Source organism: Oreochromis aureus, linkage group 7 (genome assembly GCF_013358895.1).
Source record: "Oreochromis aureus strain Israel breed Guangdong linkage group 7, ZZ_aureus, whole genome shotgun sequence".
NCBI classification, from domain to species: domain Eukaryota; kingdom Metazoa; phylum Chordata; class Actinopteri; order Cichliformes; family Cichlidae; genus Oreochromis; species Oreochromis aureus.
In genome coordinates, this window is record NC_052948.1 from 30,215,175 (window position 1) to 30,229,589 (window position 14,415).

General features: G+C 42.6%; 1 long non-coding RNA gene across 2 annotated transcripts; it reads left to right on the forward strand.

Annotated features, from left to right (window-relative positions):
* The first annotated feature begins 1,160 nt into the window (after nt 1–1,160).
* LOC116314668 lies at nt 1,161–11,548 on the forward strand. Of its 2 annotated transcripts, none has more exons than XR_005613611.1 (3): nt 1,161–1,204; nt 8,426–8,619; nt 11,015–11,548. It is a non-coding gene; the product is annotated as an uncharacterized LOC116314668 (long non-coding RNA). The 2 variants fall into 2 exon arrangements; XR_005613612.1 differs by lacking the exon at nt 11,015–11,548 and adding an exon at nt 9,907–9,954.
* The last annotated feature ends 2,867 nt before the right edge of the window (nt 11,549–14,415 follow it).

Consider the following 14,415-nt stretch of genomic DNA (forward strand, 5'->3'; position numbering starts at 1 on the left):
AAGTCTGTCCCATATTTAGCAAGTGAAAATAAAATAAAATAAACAATAAAAGCAAAGGTGAATCAAATAGACCAATACGGCAAGGCTGGGATGGTCCATTTGGTAAAGTAAATCCGTTGGGCATCTTTCTTTGCCTTTAGACAATAATTCTGATGGCAAAAGAACCAAACGGGACAGGCAAAAAAACCCAAAAAACCCCAAAAACAAAACAAAAGAAACAGCATAGAAGAAAGTGCTTGTGCTTGGGTGTGAATGGGTGAATGTATAAGTTGTGTAAAGTGCTTTGAGTGCTCAGAGTAGAAAAGTGCTATATAAGAACCAGTCCGTTTACCATCTAATCTGAAACGCTCTCTGTTATCCTCTGTAGGATAACAGGGTGAAACTTGCAGGCGAGGTAGCTCTGAAGAAGTGTACAGTCATCAGGCTGCCAAAGAAACCTTACAGTTCCAGATCAGCACTTGATACTTTGACCTGATAGAACCGTTAGTGTCTTCCACGACTTGCCTAAGAATAGGGCCGTGTTGGAGCTGTTACCCAGAGGTGTTCCTTGGAATGGAGCTTCACAAGCAAAAACAACTCTTAGCTTATTCTTCTGTGAACAATACAGCCAATGGTGTGGAATATACCATGCCTTTCCAGCATGGTTATCCAGCTCTTTGTCCCTGACAAACCTTCTCTGTTCTGTAACCTTGTTAATATTCAGCATTTTTACCTCACTACGTCAGAAAGATAAACTGACGCTATAGTGACCATGATGCTCTTACTAACTCCATGAAATTGTGTTCTTTTCTAGAGAGAAATCTGCTCAATGCATGCATTCAGGGATACTGATACTCCCACAATTCTCACACAAAAACGCATTACTTTGCAGAAATGTTTTTTATCTTTGCAGAAAACATCCACAGAAACATCAGTATTGACATCAGCAATTCACACAGACACAATTCAATTCTGTTTGATTTATATAAAGTGGAAAATCACAAATCACATCAAGGAGCTTAATATTGTAAGGTAAAGACCCCACAATCATACAATCTCACACACACAAGCAAACAAACATAAACTGAAGGGTTCCTGTAAAAGCTGTGATTTCCAAGAAATCACATGGGTCGGTGGCTCCTCCTCGCTCTATAAAGCTGTTTGTCTCCTTCCTCTCTGCTCTTTCACTTTCCTCAGCATCACAGAACATCCAGAAACAACAGAGGTAAGATCACTTCTAATGTTGGGATAACAAGATGATGACATTATTGCTGAAAGAAACAAACTGTCTCAGTGAGAATGGAGAACCTGATTTTATTTATCATCCTAATATTTTAATCTAATCTAAATCAATGAGAGCAGGAAGATTTACTGAAGAGAAAGCATGTCTTTGTGAAGATCAGAAGCAAATGTGTTAAATCTGCCATTAAAATCTCAAAGTTTTTATCTTTCTGATGAACAAAAAGAATGCATTAACATTTTTTCTGTTTTAATCTAGAGTCTTCACAGACAGCTTACTGTGTAGAGCTCAGACATCATCATGTACGTAGCATAAGTACAGTTCATTCATGAACCTAAATGCTAGTTTCATGCTTTAGTATGTCAACATACCACACGCTTCCAAGGTTGTTAATCCACCTGACCTCACAGATATGGGTCAGGAAGGATCCTCTACTATTAGACAGTCAGAGGTCTCATTATCATTTATTCACATGGTCTAAGGAGCTTGGAAAGAAAAGCATCTGGACTTCTTTAAGTTTCCTTGAAGGTGTTTCACCTCTCATCCGAGAAGCTTCCTCAGTTCATGGATGATCACACACAGGAAAACAGGAAGACTCCAGATTCGGTCCAATAAGAATCCATTCTTACTATAATTGGCTGACAAAGGATGAGTCAGTGTGTACTGGTAATATGATTTAACTGGACAGAATATAAATTGTGGTTAGCGTTCATCAGTAAGCATTTCAAAAATACTGTTGTGTAACATTAGTATTGATATGAGTTTTGTAAATGCATTTGTCGATATTATTGTGTGTTTTACCATCTTTGTGTTAGCTTTCTGTTAGCTTAAAGTTGCTATGCAGTTTATACTATAGTGAAGCAATTACTAATTACCCAATGTCATATATTAGCTTCTGTCATAATTAGTAAGGTCAATCAATAGTTAGAATGCTTCCTGATAAATACCCTTAAAAGCTTCACTGATTCTCCATGGTACTCATATTAACAGATGTTTTTTTTTCTCATTGTAACCATAAAGAGGTCAATTAAAACTGCATGTGTGAACAAAACTAAAAACTGCATTTCGGCACAACCTCAAATATCTCAATTTGGAGTTATTTTTTCATTTTGACATACTGTTTTAACACAACTGATCTAAAATCAGACAAAAACATAATATCAGAGTAGAAAAAGTTATATTTTTTACTGTAACAACCACAAACATGTTTATTGAATCATATTTCATAATTTTAAATGCAAATATAAATTGTAAATTTTAAAATCATATTGTAGCGGGCCAGGGCTGTTCGGGGTTTTGTTATTACAGTTATGTTTGTGTTGTCATGTTGTTATGGTGACGGGTGACGCGCTCTCGGCGACTGTGTTTCCAGTGAGAGCGCCCTTTTTGTTGTTGTTCTGTGGTTGCCGCGCTGAGCAGGAGGTAGCGGCAGTGTTCTGGGCCGATTCCAAATAAACGGCTGTGCTCCCAAGAAACCTCTGTCTCCTCCTTGTCTGAGCTCGCCACATTGGTGTCAGAAGTGGGATAGCTCACCCTCACCGGAATGGAGAGAGACACTCAGAGGCTGGAGCAAGCCGTCAAGGAGAGCATTCGCTGCTTGGGAAGTGGGCGAGTGAAGAGAGAGCAAGCGAGCGGCCATGTAAGTCCCCCGACGGGTCCCGACGGTGCGAGCGCACCGCGGCAGCGGCCCGTCGCGACCAACGCTGGGACAGTGCTTCATGGGCTGCCTCTGTCGACCGACACGCTGGGCCCCCAACAGCGAGCAGTGATGCCTGCAACGCCAGCTAAGGTACCGAAATACAACGGGCTAACCCGCTAGAGCCCTACCTCTCTCAAAATGCGGTTAGTCATGAGGCATAATGGCTGGAGCGACGAAGAGGCTGCTACACACCTAGCGCTAGCATTGGAAGGAGATGCATTGCAGGTACTCCTTGACCTAGCCCCGTCAGAGCAGCATGAGCTCCAGGCCCTCACCATAGCACTCGAGAGGCGATTTGGGCAGCAGCACTCCACTGATCAGAGCAGGGAGCAGCTGACCAACCGGAGCCGTAGGCCGGGGGAGAGCCTGGGCACCTTTGCAGCGGATGTGTTGCTGTATGCTCGTCGTGGCTACCCAGAGTTCCCAGCAGCAGCCCGTGAGGAGCTTAGCCTGCATGCATTCCTGCGAGGACTTTTCCCAGAGCGACTACGCCAACACGTCCGCCTGGCCATGCCTCAGACTCTCCGTGAGGCGCTCCTTGAGGCTGAAAGGGCCGAACTTGTGCTCACCTCGCGACCTGACCAGCAGTTGCGCCCCACAAACTACCCTCAAATCAGAGCTGCAGGCTGTGACAGTGAGGGGGAGGTCACGGGGATATGCCAGCCGCAGCCCTCGGTGCCCTGGAGGCGTCCCCGTCGACCGACCGACCGCTGCTACCGGTGCGATGAGCCTGGCCACGTGGCGTGCGACTGCCTGGCGCCCGCCCCGAAGGCCAGAACTATGTGGCCTCAGGGGGAGGAGAGGGGGAGCGGTACAGCGAGGGGACCACCGCTCCAGCTTCCTGCCCCCCTCCAAGATTGATGCACGGTGGCGGGCCTAGTCGGGCACCCCAAGGGACTCTACCTGAGCTGCTGTGTTGAGGACCAGCCCTGCCAGGCCCTGGTGGACACGGGGTCCACCATTTCCCCAATACGACCTGGTGTGTTTCCGGGAACATCCGGGCCACTTGTGATGGGTTGGTTGCCCATCAACACCCAGCTGATGACAGTGACGGGGGAGAGAACTGATATGCGGGGGAAGAAACCGTTGCGGATCCGAGTGAAGGATTTGGAGCTGGTGCATGACTTCTGGCTTGCTGACATCCAAGACCAGTGCATCATCGGCCTTGATCTGCTGACCCGCTCGGGGGCCTGCGTTGACACCGCGAAGCTGGCTATCACTCTTGGTACAGAGACTCTGGCCCTCCAGCGCGGTCAAAAGCAGGGAACCAGAGACTGCAGGCAGACGCGGCTGGTTCAGCACACCATCGACACCGGCTCTGCTCAACCCATCTGTCTGCGCCCACGCCAGCTGCCCCTCTCGAAACGGCAGGGAGAGTGGGCTCAGGAGGCACGGGGCATGGCTACTGCTTGGGCCACAGCCGGCAGAGGGGGATGGCTCTCGTTGACCATGCAGCAGCTGAAGCAGGAGCAGGAGGCTGATGCGACGTTGGTTCAGGTGGGGGCCTGGCTGGAGGTAGCACGACACCCAGGCTGGACAGGGGTGTCAGGACAGGGGCCCGAAGTGAAGGCCTACTACTCCCAGTACAACAATCTGGAGACCCACAGCGGCCTCCTGTACCGGAGATGGCGGGCCCTCGGACCGGGCAAGGATCTCCTGCAGCTGTTGGTGCCTCGGTCGCTGCGGTCGCAGGTGCTCGAGCTTGTCCACGGCTCGGTGGGGGCCAGCCACTATGGAAATGCTAAAACTCTCCGCCGTCTCAGGGGACAGTTCTACTGGCCTGGTTGTCGACGGGATGTGGAACTTCATCTGCACTGCTGTGACACCTGTACGGCACGGAAGGGCCCCACTCAACGCCCACTGCCCCCTACAGCGGCATCGGGTGGGGGCCCGATGGAGAGAGTGGGAGGAGACGTCCCTAGGGCCTTTCCCCGTCCCCGAGGCAAGGAACCGGCGCGTGTCGGTGGCCAGGGACTGCTCCAGGAGGCTGAGGGAGCGGCCGCGAGTGGTTCGTGAATACACCCGCCAGGCCCAGGTCAGCGCCGCAGTACGACAGAAAAGAGCCTGCGACACCAGGTGCCGAGGGGGAGCTTTCGTGCCTGGCGACAAGGTTTGGGTGTACTGCCCGGTTCGCAAGAGAGGGGTGTCCCCCAGGCTGTGCGGTCACTGGCAAGGGCTGGCGGCCATCGTGGGGCGGCTGACAGAAGTGGTGTACCGGATCCGCATGCCGGGCCCAGGGCGCGTGGCGGTGTTGCACCTGGACAGGCTCTCACCGTACCGCCCGCCCGCTCCAGCAGCCGCCGGGGCAGGGGATGCTGGTGGCACCCTAGGTTCTCATCCGAGTGACTCTTCCCCTGCTGGTCGAGATCGGCCTGCGCGCCGAAGGAAGACACATGGACATTTGCAGGACTTTGTGTTGGGTAATGGGGTTGTCGGGGACGACTGACCCCTTAGGTGGGGGCTATGTAGCGGGCCAGGGCTGTTCGGGGTTTTGTTATTACAGTTATGTTTGTGTTGACATGTTGTTATGGTGACGGGTGACGCGCTCTCTCGGCGACTGTGTTTCTGGTGAGAGAGCGCCCTTTTTGTTGTTGTTCTGTGGTTGCCGCACTGAGCAGGAGGTAGCGGCAGTGTTCTGGGCCGATTCCAAATAAACGGCTGTGCTCCCAAGAAACCTCTGTCTCCTCTGTGTCTGAGCTCGCCACAATATGCACAAGTTTTGCAAACAACAAGTTATTTGCTTCCATTTACCTTTTACCTTTTTTTTAAAATAGCTATTTCAAACTATTTATAACAATCTGGTGTTCTGCATTAAATAAGATGCCACACAAATTATTTGTGCTATTCCAAAACAGTTACCATTTAAACAGGTGGTCATCAGAATGCAGTTACTTTGTTGAAATAAACAGAATACACAGCGGTCATTTCGGTTTCATATGTTAGGCTATCCCTCTCTATGCCTTGTCCAATTTTGCTGTTTAAATGCAGTTGGACGCCTTGAGTTTAGCTCAGTTGGATGAGCATGTAGTCATATAGCACATGGCTTAGCGTGGCGGTTCGACTATGACTCGCTGCCCTTTTTTTTTTTTTAACTCAATTTCCATCTGGATTAATAAAGTTTATCTGATTCTGATTGCTGGAAACCCAAACAAAACATGCAATAAAGGCTCATTAATGTTGGGTCCTATTAATGTTGGTGGCCCCAGTTACACAATGGACCCAGAGCCAGCACGGGCACGGGCAGGAATGCATTTCCGACACCACTTCCTAAGAAGAATGGGATGTGCGAAACTTCAGTATCTTCGATGTACTATTGATGTGTGATTTTTATTACTATTAATGAAGGCTACTCGTCACCGAACTAACATTGTTAGCTGGCGTTAGCTGAGGTTAGTTCATAGACTGCAGATGTTTCTAAATGCTAATGTACGCGAGTCCGTACTCGCATTTTTGCTAGTCCAGACTTCGTAAGTTCACACAGGAGTCCAGACTTCCCGAGATCACAGTGCGATCGTTCTACAGTTGTAACGGGACTGTACTTGATGACATCACAGCTCCGGAGTTTTTACTGCCATCCCCTCTTAATTTAACTGTGATTAATATTTGCAATGGAAATTACACATGGCATAAATTATACATGATGTAGTAGATTTCTTTAAGAAAAAAAAAAGATAATTTGAACTAATTTGAATTGAACAAATATTTAAAATAGAATTAACAACCTGCTAGCTGCAAATAACCACGTGCAGTTCCACATAATTATTAACAGACAAAAAGAAAACATATTAATGATACAGAAATAGTTTTCTATAGGAGATCACTGCAAAAAATGCAGCCTTACTTAATGTCCTCTCATTTTATATTAACATTTAAAAATCTAGTTGGTATTGGTATGGTGAGTAGCCTTCAGTAATAGTAATAAATCACACAGCAATAGTACATTCATGTGGTTGTAAAAAGCATAATAATACATTAAGTAATCCATAATATTCAGAATAAGTTACTCTCATTGAGTAATGTAACGGAATACGTTACAAAATACATTTTGGGGCATGTATTCTGTAATCTGTAGTGGAATACATTTTAAACATAATCTTCTCAACACTGTTGTTCTGACACAACTATCGACAAAGCTACACACTAACTACACACTCCAAACACGCTTAATGTCACAAATCTCTCACATCTCAAAACTCTCTCTCTCTCTCTCGCCATCACTCCTAAAACTTCCCCCTTTTCCTAAACAACCAAATGTCATGTTGCCATATCTGTTTTTGATTGGTCGACATTGTACCTTTTTCCCCCAACATGAAAGGGGTGTTTTTGTTTTGTTTTATTTTTCTTTTTTTGGTCATAAGCAGAGAGTGCTCGCTAGCGCTGTCCCTAGACAGTAAACATGACGAAAGTATTCAGGAAAAAACGCCACGTATATGTTGTTTATCATAACTCTGGATTTACGTGGCCAAGTGGTCATGTGACTGGTTTATCATGACTACTTTATTCTTCCTCAGTCAAACAGCAGCACTTATGCGATTGTTTTGCCCCGCCAGCTTCAGGTGTTGTGCCAAAAAGTGATCGTCTGCCAGAAAGTGTTTGCCGTCTGCAGGAGCGCACGCAGCTGCTTAAAGCTGTAGCGCCCAGATTACTTACAGCTACTTCCGTGCAACTGATATAAGGTCCGGTAAGATGAACGCAGCTTCAACCGTCTGTTTGTTGACAAATAGTGACGCGACCGCACCCCAATTTCTTGTTAGTAACGGTAACGGCGTTGTAACGATAGAGATAGTAATTAGTTAGATTACTCGTTACTGAATAAAGTAACGGCGTTAGTAACGCTATTCCCATCACTGCTGGTTAGCTAATGTAAAGTAATGTAAAACACTTTTACATTATAAAAACTATAATGTAAAACTGTAAGCAGCAACCAACCAACTTCCTCCGCTAGAGGGCAGTACAACCTCTTGCTTCAATTAAATGGGATGCCAACTGCCAGTAAAAAAAAAGAAGTCGAAGAAGAAATGACAGTCATGCTGCGAGTGAGACAGCGCAGTGCACAAAAGACATAGATAAAAATTTGAAAAGAAAAAGTAGTTAAATAGACCTGGATCCTGGAGAAATTTTCAACCCAGATGATGCCCCGAGCATGAGTGGTGGTCAGAGGAAAGCAAAAGAGGTATACTGGGGACAAACAGAACCAATTCTGCTATGCCTTGGTGCGCAGGGAAAAATTATCAATATATTTTTATGACATTTTTGTTTGTTGGTGTGCCGGATGATTTCTCTAATGTGAAATATGTGACTCCAAAAGATTGGGAAACACTGGATTAATGTGTATTTCTATTTATCACTTACTGGGTTCAAAAACATGTAGCTGATAAAGACATTTATCTTCCATCCTCACAATAATGGTAAAATCCTTCTCATCTGACACTCAGCAACAAAGGAAATTACCTCCTAAACCTGTGTGGAGGAAACATTGACTTTCTGTCTCTTTCTGTTTCTTACAGAATCTTCTGAATGTTGTTGATTGCAGCAGACAGTAAAACAAATGCAGCTCAGCAGCCTTCAGACTGAAACGAGATGCTGCAGAGGAAAACGTCTTTTCTGAAAATGCACTGGGCTTCACATTCACGTCTTTGTCCACAGCGAACACGGAGCAGAGAATTTCCACCCAGTTTTTCTTTGTCACAGAATAACAAAGGTGTGTATGGAAACCAAAAACTGCAAGTAAAAAGTAAAAGAACATGTAAATACAGCCAATATGTTAAAGCTCCCTTAAACTCTGGCATCGTTGCAATACAGAGAACCATCAATGAAAACAGAATGATTTGAATTACATGAATTAAAGTCTTACCAGGTAACGAAAGTAACAGCACAAAAATGCTAAAACTTGAATGTCACTTCTAGTTATAGAGCCTTTGTTAATGGCTACATGACAGGATTAAAGGGTCAGCCATCACAGCAAATCTGAGAGGTAACAAACAACCTGTGCAGCTGCTGCTCAACCATCTCACTGAGGTGTATGAATCATGCTTACTGTATTCTGGCCCTGGCTGGAGGTCATGCCTTTAAAAACACAGCTTCTAGGAATGCTGGGACAAACAATACAATACAAGTTTATTTGTATAGCACATTTAAAACCAGCGGTACATATAAGTGCTTCACAGTAATACAATAAATTAAAGATAGAAACAATAATAGGGAATAAATACACCAACAGGTGGAGAGCACTAATTAGCCGCAGCACAGTGTAAATATGTAAAAGAAAATACAAAACACAACTCGACTAAGAGTTTATTAGGCAATAAAATGATTAAAACTACATAAAAGAACATTTGCAGGATACAGATACTAACTAGGGAAAGCTAGATTGAATAAATGGGTTTTCAATCGCAATTTAAAAGCTTGAACAACAAGTTCAATTGAGTGAGTGTTCAGAGGAAGTAATCTTCTAACCAATGGATAACAAGCTGCATGAGCTCAAGAGAGTTTCTGTCAAAAAGCAAGTGTAATGTGATTTCCACAGAAACCTGGCTGGATTCCATTAATCCCTGACAATACTGTTTTATGATGAATTAGTGATGGAAAATAAATAAGTTTGTATGTGTTTTGTAATTTCCATATATTCTCCTAGCATGGAGCACAGAAACACACATTACTAAAGATGATTGTTGTGGTCACCTCTAAGTGATGGCAAGTCATTACAAGATACCAGAAGTCTTACTCAGGCCTAGCTGATATCAGTAACCACACAGTCTTCATCAGTCAGTACTTCCTGTGTATTTCATGTTTGACTTAGATTTATCGACTGCACACTTTTATCTCAGATCAGCGAAGCTGTTTCAATTTATACAGCGCCAAATCATAACAACAGTCACCTCAAGGTGCTTGATGTTGTTAGATAGACCCTTCAATAATACAACAGATTACCGTGTCTTAAACAGATCTGATGTTTAAAGCTGATTTATTCTGCTTTAATATTATTCAGAGAATGAAAAGCAACCATCTCCACATATAGAGCTCTCTGCACCAGAGCACACCGAACAACGTGAGTAAGAAATACAGCTGAGTTTGTCCTTTATTACATCTGCAAAGTCCTCAGCTTCAACATAAAGGTGCTTCAATAAATGACAGTGTGATTAATATAATATAATATAATATTAATATCTTTTGTATTCAAGTTGTTGGCTTCATAAAGGAGTCACATGCAGATTGGTCAATACATTTTTGGACAATGAAGTGATGTTTGACGTTTTGCTTTTGTGCACCAATGCAGTACATAGTAAAACAGCTCTAATTCAACTGGCTGAAAAATTAATAATTAATTAATTAATTAATCAGTTTTAACAGTTGTTCAAAAGTAACTGGACAAACTAACATAATTGTTAATATAATTCCATTCAAATCAAATCAATTTAAATTCGATATAAAGGTGATTTAGTTGTTTAGTGATGACAGTTTAGTGTTCAGTAACTATTTGCATATAAAGCATTGAATAATCAGATTCAATCTTGTCTTAGCGACCTTACGTATAAGCCCTTTAGACAAGTCAAGTCAAGTCAAGTGGCTTTATTGTCATCCCAACCATGTGCAGTGGTACAGTAGACAGTGAAACAAGACAATGTTCCTCCAAGACCATGGTGCAAAATTGCAAAAAAAAAAACCAAAACCAGTACAAACCAGACAGAACAGAACAATTCAGACACAAGATAAGATGTATACCTTTTAAATTCCGGCTTGCATTAACTGTAGCACAAAAAATAAATACATGCATAAATAATTAATTTCTAGTTCTCAAATAAGAAAATCATGATAAGTGTATGTGTATTTGACTATTTGTTAATATTAGTCCTCTAATGTTACTTTAATATAGTAAATGACATCATGTGTAGTGCAGACAGGCAGAGAGCAGCAATATGTTATTTTTTCTTGATAATTCTCAAGTAAACATCTTAAAACTGAGTTACATTTTGTTTTATATACATAGAAGTTGCTATGCCTTCAACTCATTGGCGGTATTTTTTAGAGATTTAGGAAAGCCACTACACCTAGCCACAAGTTTAAAATGCAATATGACCTGTGTTTCACGTCTACAGGAATATTATCTTCAGAAGAGCTCTGATCACTTCAGGATGTTTGCTGTCCACCAACTGAAACCTAAGAAAGAGAATCCTGGGACTCTAACAACAACAACATCCATCCATTCTCTTCCACTTATCCCTGTCAGGGTTGCTGGAGCCTATCAGGGTACACTGTGGACAGCTCGCCAGCCTGACGCAGGGCTAACACATACAGAAAATCATTCACACTCACAGTCAGCTCTATGGGCATTTTAGATTCTCCAATTAACCTAGCCCCACTAATTGCATGTCTTTAAACTGTGGAACGAAGCTGGACAAAGAAACCATTATGGCTGAGAAGACAAACAAAGAAACAGGAGGGCAACTGGAAGTACAAAGAACTTAGCAAAAACCTGAACTGGGAAAAGCTAAGAAAAGCACATCACAAGAGGCTGGAAAACAGAGACACAGGGAAACAGGCAGAAGGACCGCAGGGGCAACGTGGAGGATGATCACACAGACGGACTGACAAGGAACAGAGGAAAGCACAGACTGTTGCTGTGTCCAAATTCAGGGAAGGATCCTTCAAGGATTCTACCTACCTGTGTCACTTAGGAGGGTATTTCAATGGCAGTGTAGGCCAGAAGTGAGCGGATGTGAAATTAGACAGCCTTCTAATTTTCTTTAATCTACACGCATTTAGGAATGATTGCCGGTCATTCGTTCACATTTACTGTATTATATAAAATATGTAAACTAAATCTCTTTGAAACTTATAGAATCGAATCTTTTGGTTTCTTTTTTTTACATAGCACTTTATCAAACTGTTGTCTGCTACAGAATTACAAGTATTATACTAGTAAAAATATAGCATCCACCATCTCCTGCTTGCATATTTTTGAAAACATCTTAGTGGTGTGGCAGCCGTCGATTGAGCCATCCCTGCAAACCCTGTGGATGGACGATGCAGTGAACAGTGGGAGGAAGCATCCCAAAGCTCTCTTTGCAGACCACCCTGCGTGATTCTCCGACCAGAAAAGACAAACCGCAGGTCTCAGTTGCAGCACCCCATCCATGTCTGATCTTGCTCCGGCAGATTCAGCAACACTGCCAGAGACTTCCTGTAATCTATTAAAGTTGTTAAAGAAACGGTCCAGGAACAGATCACTCAGGTTAATCCTGTGTGAACAACTGTAAATATTGTTTTTCCTTCTTTAAATATTGTTGGTGTATTAGAAATGTTCTTGTTTAATTGTTACTGTTGTTGACTTTATTTTCATTAAGTAAATATCCATTTAAAATTGTTCAAAGTTAGCGTTATGTTCATACATGTTACCATAAATTGAGTTCAGTGACAATGACTGTTTCTTTTAATCAATTTATTAATAACATAAAAGCTTTACACTAATGCAACACATATAACAACATAACAAATATATCCAAATAAATACATTTCTTAATGCATAACTCATTTTGGACCTAATCTTTCTAGAAGTGAAAACAGTCTGTCCATCCTCTCCCTGCTCTCATCTCCTCAGCCTCTCTTTGCTGCCTCATGTCCTCTCTGAGGTCTAGCAGCTTATCATCTCTATCCCTTCGCCTCTTTCTCCCTGTTGTGGGTGGCTCACTTCCTTCCTCATCACTTTCGTTTTGGTCACCCACTGCTGTGCTTGGCCCTGGAGTGTCTTCAGGGAGAGAGGAAATTAGGACAGGAGGCCTAATGGAAGGCATCTGTCCTATCACCTCATCCATGAGGGCAAACCAGGGCCAAGTAGCAGCAGTGGGCTTCCCACTGACTCCCTCTCCTGAGCCTGGATACTTGCAATCCTAAAGGCAGAGGAAATCAAAAATGACAGTAGACAAATAAAAACAACATAACAACTCTTAGTAACTGAACATTTATTAACTTGTGTTCTTAAGAATTATTGTCTTGATAACACACATACATACTTTGTATGTTTTTTTTAAGTCATCCCATTTCTTTCTGGCCTGCAAAGGGGGTGACTTTCCTCTGCAGGCCCATCTTCTCCAAAATTGTCCTGATCACACACAACAAATAAGAGAAGAAAGGAAAACATGGCAACTATGTTAATCCCTAAATCCAAAAGTTTTCAAAGCAGAACACCAGAGGAATACCGTCTGGACATCACAGATTCTGTACAGTATGAGGGTTAATAAAACTGTACTCATATGAATATGATGTGTAATTTGATTTATTCTTTTACCTCCATGCCACAGTGGCCAAATTCTTCACCCCAGTGAAGAGGTGATCGTTATGTCCACATTGTAATAAATTGAGCCGTTTGGTCGCGTTTGCTCTCCTAAATCATATTACAAAAGGTTAATTTGAAAAAATCAAAATTGGCTGTATGTAAGCAGCAACAATTTTTCATGCATTTTGCAAATGATTTTACTGTCTTCAAGCAACTGTGTTCTCCGCTGATCTCCAACATTTATTTAACTGCTTCAAAGCAGCTTTTACTCCACATTTAACCTGACTGAATTCTGTGATTCTCACCGACTTTCTTTAATCTCACTGGAAAAGCTGCGTTCTTGAGTTTTTTTTAAAATTTGGGAAACTAGAGAAACTCTAAAAACATAATGAAAATGACCTTTCCATGGATTTTTACAAATTAATTTAATTAACCAAATAAAATACAAAAAGTAAATGTGTCAGATCAAATTTAAATATTACATGAAGATACAAGTAAACACAAAATCTAAATGAAGGTGTTTGTTATTAACGGGAAAAAAAAATCCAATCCTACATGACCCTGTGAGAAAAGTGATGACCCCAGGGTTGGCCAGCTGACCAAAATTACCCCAAGTGCACAGTGAGGACTAATCCAAGAAGTCCTCACTGTGCACAACATCCAAGAACTGCAGGCCTCACTTGCCACAGTTAAAATTAAGAGTTCATGACTCCACCATAAGAAAGAGACTGGGCAAAAATGGCCTGAAAGGCAGAGACAAAACAAGACAAAACCCACTGCTGAGGAAAATGAACACAAAGACTGGTCTGATGATCCCCAGGACTATTGGGAAAAACATTGTGGTCTGACTTAATTGTAATAATTTTGGTTAGCTGGCCAATCCGCGGAAGGTCATCACTTTTACACAGGGCCAGGCAGGTTTGGATATTTTTCCACTTAATTTGTCTAATATTTAAATTTGATTGACGATCTGAAAAATTTAAGTGTGACAAACATACACACTGTGTTATTCATCCCCTCCACATTTTCACCTTCAGACTAGTTTATGGTGTGTTTTACATCTTTTTCTCAGAGTTTTGGGAGTAAAAAATGCAATTCTCTGAGTATTTTTAATGTGCATCAGCTCTGATCAAGGTTATTAAGTAAACTGGAACTGAACTAAAAACTAAAGCTAGGTGTAGAAAAAATGAGTTCACTGAAATCAAAAGTTGAAACTGCCTTGTG